The 5,759-nt window shown below is 37.1% G+C and overlaps 1 pseudogene; it reads right to left on the reverse strand.

Annotated features, from left to right (window-relative positions):
- Positions 1-3,037: 3,037 nt before the first annotated feature.
- On the reverse strand, positions 3,038-4,227 carry LOC140531823 (peroxisome biogenesis factor 2-like; annotated as a pseudogene).
- Positions 4,228-5,759: the final 1,532 nt, after the last annotated feature.

The raw sequence follows: 5,759 nt of genomic DNA on the forward strand, positions 1-5,759 counted from the left end.
TTACATAGGGCTCTACATTTGCAAAAACAGCTAATATGTATTATATTATTTGAGCTACACACCAATCCAGTGAAGTGGATTCTGAAAGTATTATCATGCCCATTTTACAGATGAGGAAACTGAGGGCCAGAGAAGTTAAGTGATTGGTCCATCATCACATAAGTATCATGTGCCAAAGACAATATTTTAACCAAGATCTTCCCAACTCTAAATCCATCATTTTTATCCACCATGTCACACTGTCTCTCTACCACAGGATAGCACTAGTACTAAAAAAAATCAACTCACGTTCAAGTGGAAGAGTTTTATCCATTAGTTAATATTAAGTACTATTTACAGACAGATAATATACAACACATGCTCAAAGAGCAAAGCATTCCTTGGATAAACATCTATGTTCCATAAATATACAGCTTCCAAGGTACAGATAAGATTAATGAATTCTATTTCCACATAGAACAGGCAGGCACAGCAAGGAGAGCTACCTCAACTTTGCCTCTAACACACCTGCAGAAAGATTTTCTCTGTCTAGAAGCAGCAGCTAGCCTAGAAAAGGAATACCTACATCCTACAGAGTGCTCCTGCCTCATATCTGTAGCATATCTCCAGAGGAGCTGCGCTCTCATTGAAGAATGTGGAGTAGAGTCCTAAGGCTTTGCTGTGATGTACTGTGACTCTAGCTTCTGTAGAGTGTTGCCAAGAACTGTTAGCAGCTCTGTGACATTTAAGGAGTAATTCTACAAACATCTATCAAGGACTTTCTATGTACAGTCACTATTCTAAACCCTAGGGATAGAAAGACAAAAAAATGAAGAGTCCCTATTTTCTTTGATCTTTTTATTTTACTTTTTAAAATATGTACTATTTGTTTTTAACATTTTTTTGTGTTCCAAGTTCTCTTTCTCTCTCCAAGCCCTCTCCCATCCCCTGAGAGAGCAAGCAATATGATGTTATTTATACATGTGAAATCATGCAAAATCATATTAGCCATGTCCCAAAAGCAAGAAAAATAAAGTTAGAAAATCATCCTTCATTTTGTACTCTAACTTCAATGGCATACTTCATCAAGAGTCCTTCAGAATTGTCTTTGATCATTACATCTATCAGGGTAACTAAGTTTTCCACACTCAATCATCATTACAATATGGCTATTATTGTGTACAATGATCTTCGGATCCTGTTTATCTCGCTTTGTATCAGTTAATAAAAAGATTTTATTCTGTCCTTTTTTTTCCTGGGACCATTCCCCTCATTTTTAACTCTCAACTCATTTAACAGGGCACAATTGTATTCCAATAAAATCATATACGACAATCTATTCTCCAGTTGATGACATCCCCTCATTTCCAATTACTTGCTGCCATAAAAAGAAATACCATAAATAGTTTCATATATATAGGTCTTCCTCTTTTTTTTCCATCTCTTTTTGGGATACACAACCAGGAATGGCATTATTGTGGAGCCTCTTGGACATAGTTTGAAAACTTTCCTTGGAATTGTTGAACCAGTTTGGAACTCCACAAACAATTCATTAATGTACCCATTTTCCCACATCCCCTATGGTATGTTTCAGTTCTGATAAGTCTGAGATGCTACCTGAGAGCTGTTCTAATTTGCATTTCCCTCATCAATAGTGATTTAGAACATTCCTTAATATGACTATACACAGCTTTGATATTTTCCTCTGAAAACCTCCTGTTCATATCCCCTAACCACTCATCAAAAATCTATTGGGGGAGTGACTTATTTTTTATTTTTTTACTCAGTTTTTTTTTTACATATTTTAGAAATGAGGCCTTTATCAGAGAAACTTCTTATATTTTTTTTTAAATATTACTTCATTGCATATGGTACTTTTTAGCAAAATGTAGTTTCTTTGATTATCTCTGTCAATTAGATCTATTTTTGCTTCTGCTTTGTCTGAGATCATGATTGCTACCCACCTTTTTTACTTCAGCTAAAGTATAATAGATTGTGCTCTAGCCCCTTATTTTAATTGTGTGTCTGTTTCAAATATATCTTTTAAGCAACATATTGCTGGAATCGATTTCTAATCAATTTTGCTATCCACTGCCACTTCATGTGTAAATTCATCCCATTTATGATTTCTGTGTACTTCCCTTTATCTTGTTTTCTTCTATTCATCTTTCTTTCTTTCTGTCTTCTCTCTGTCTCTCTCTCCTCTCTGTTTTTCTCCTCTCTTTCTCTCTCTCTCTCACCCTGTCCCTCCTTCTGACCACTGCCTCCCTAAGTCTACCATCCCTTTTATCACCCCCACGTTTCTTCCCCTCCTACTTCCTGCACTTTCACAATTCTACTTTGTTTGCCTTTCTTTTGTGAGATACTTTTCTCCATATTTCCTCTTCTTTGATCCTTCACTCAGTGCATCCCCATTTCTCACTTTTTCATTTTGTTGAGATTATCTCAATGTAATAAATTCACAGCCATGTCCTTTCTCTATGTAGATTTCTTCTAATTGCCTTAATGAAGATAAAGGTCTTGGGAGATGCATATATCATCTTCCCACATAGAAATGTAAAGAATTTTACCTTAGAGGTTTGTTTTTGTTTTTTTATGATTTAGCTTTCATGTTTACTGTAGTGTGCTTCTTTTGAGTCTTGTGCTTGAATGTCAAATTTTCTATTCAGCTCTGGTCTTTTCATTAGGAATGTTTAAAAGTCCTCTATTTCATTGGATATCCATTATTTTTCTCCTGAAGGATTTTACTGTTTTTCTGGGTAAGTCACTCTTGGTCCTACTTCTAGATCCTTTGCCTTCCAGAATGTCATGTTTCAAGCTCTCTACTCCTTGAATTTAATTTAAATAAGGCTTACATTGTAGAGAATATTCACTGGTAGAAGAAACTCCTCAGACAACCTCAACTCCTCAAAATGTTCTAAGCCTGATAAATTTATACATCTAGTTTTATCCCATAAAATTTTTTTAAGTTCAAACAGATGATACTTTAATTTTTGAGATACAGTAAAATTTACATAATAGATTTGACATAATGTAGCTTTCAGGGATTAGTGTCTTAATTGTGTCTTTAGAGGGATTTGAAATAGTGATTCTGACATGCATTCTTAAGTATTACCTATTTTGCTTAAAGAAGGTGGATTCTGTTTCTAAGGAGCATTCACTTCTGACATTTCAACATCTAACCTCAGTGGCTGCAGACTCTGCACCTCTGTATCACACGTAGGACAAGTGAAATACAAACAAGTGACTGCTTTTAACAATGATGTGTACATGTGTTTTATTATTATTGTGTTAATAGAAAAATCAGAAATTCTGCAAAACCACGCCACAAAAGTTCCCTGTTCATGTACTCAAAGCCAACTTCTCAAATGTTTTGGGGTTTGTAAAATACAAAATTCCTGGTACCTAAGAGATGCTTTGTCAATGTAGCAAACTTTCCTTTCTGAAGGAAAAATCAGGAAATTAACCAAACTACTTAATTTCAAAAGTCCAACAATAAAATTAGTACAGTGTTTGATTTTATAGAATGATGCTAAAAGTGATGGTTATGGAATAAATCATAACATCTTTCTTCTAACCACTTTCCTCCAACTGTGCAAATAGCATACCATAACTTTTGATTTTTACTTAGTGGCTGATATTTATGAGTTTGAGAAAAATCATTCTTGTACTGGACTTTCATAATTGACTGTCCCACAGTGGCATTCTTGGAGTAAAAGGTGAATCTCCTTAAGAGAAGCCACAAAAATGCTTTTACCTCAGGTTCAAATCGAGCTAAGAGCCCTGGCTTAAACAATGAGTAAACTGGCTTGGTTTAGTTCCAGGGCATCCAGCTGACATTCTCAGTACAGGATCTGTGTGCTCAGTATTCTTTCCATTGGAAGATACACCTTCTTCACTACAGGACTATAATCTGAAGGACAGTGACTCTGGTTTGTTGTAACAGGGCAGTGTGCTGGTATTCAATAGATAAGCTTCCCCATTTTGGCTGCATCACTGGAATAACACAGGTTAGAACATCAGGATGAATCTGTAACAGGGAGCCGGTCCGCGGACGTAACGACTCTGATCCCACACGGGCAGCGCCCTGAGCGAGGAAGGATGAGGCCGTTGGCTTGTCGGCTGTCAATCACTGACTGCACACGGGCGGCACCAAAGAGCCGAGGCAGGCGGGGACGATGCAGGAGAAACCACGGCCAGGCTGAGTTTGTCGGAAACGTTCTGTGGATGCTTTCCCTCCCCCTTCATTTACTCCCCTCCCCCCATTAGGCCGACCTCGGTTCCTCCATAAAATCTTTAAAAAATATAAATTAAGATGAGATGAAGGAAATATCTTAGAGTGAAACAAACAGTAGAAAACCCTGTTAACAATTTTAGTGTTAACGATTTTGGTGAGTGAACAAGCTTCATTGTTTTTGCAAATATTGGCTTGTTAAGTGATGGTGATTCAAAGGCTTAGTTCCAGCTGTGTGTTTCAGTGCTTGGTCAAAATGGTTGAAATAGACAGTGGACAAAATACATCACAAACATACATAGAAATAAATGGGGGCGGGAGGGGATTGAAGTACGTCAGGGGAAACCCTTTGTAAATCATGATATTCATTTTTTTCTGACCCCTCTACCAATTAAGTAAAAAGTCAGAGAGCACATTAACAATCCCCACTAAAACTCACTGAAGACTAATCAAATGTTGCATTTCTTAAAAAATTTACAATTGGATTCAAAACCCACTTGAGCTATTTATTTGGAGGATTTTTGAACAGGTTAGAAAATTATGTTTCCAAACAAATGTGAAGATTTTTGATTTCCTTTGTTTTCCACTTTAGAGTAGACAATGGGGAGCCACTGGTGATGTTGGAATAAGGGAGTGACATGATAAAACTTGGGCTATGGGAATTCTCTTTTGGCAGCTTTGTGGAAGATGCTTTGGAGAGGACAGAGGATGGAGGGAGACATCAGCATGTTATTTCAATAATACAGACAAGAGAATGGCTTCCTGAACCTGGGTAGTAGTTGTAAAAGTGGAGAGAAGGGAATAGATGGAATAAATATTTTCAAGTGAGAATTGACAAGTATCAACAACTTGTAGATTATAGTGCTGGAGTGAGGAGGACCTACAGTTCAAATCTCACCTCAGACACTTGACACTCACTAGCTGTGTGACCTTGGGCAAGTCACTTAACCCCAATCTCCAGTCATCCTGAGGAATTATTGGTCACTGGATTTCAGATGGCTCTGGAGGAGAAGTGAGACTGGTGACCTGCACAGCCCTCCCTCACTCAAAACAAAGTCAAGTGCAAGTCATGTCATTATTTCTCTGAGTGGCATGGTCTTCTTCAGCAACAAAGGACACACACACATGTTTGAGGGAAGAGGGAGGCAGTAAAGATCTTGGCTTTAGAATAATGATGTGCAGTCTCCTGCAGTTGAACCCCTATTCCCAATTTTCCTTAGTCATTGAGCTTCTGTTTGGGATAGAATTCTGTTCTTTTTCAATACAGTATGACTATTAAGTTTTCCTTTTATTAAAACATGTTTGTCCAAATAGGCATTTGGCACTAACAATGAAGGAAATTACTTCCCCATGTGCTCAGTCACTAGATCATAGATTAATAGCTATAAGGAAACCTCAAATTTAATCTTCTCATTTTATATAAATGAGAAAACTGAGACTCAATAATGGTTAAGTATCTTGACAATGGTCATACAAGTAATCAATGACAAAGTTGAGATTCAAAACCTGGACCCTTTTACTCCAGTTTAATGTTCTGCATCCTTAT

Source organism: Notamacropus eugenii, chromosome 3 (genome assembly GCF_028372415.1).
Source record: "Notamacropus eugenii isolate mMacEug1 chromosome 3, mMacEug1.pri_v2, whole genome shotgun sequence".
NCBI lineage: Eukaryota > Metazoa > Chordata > Mammalia > Diprotodontia > Macropodidae > Notamacropus > Notamacropus eugenii.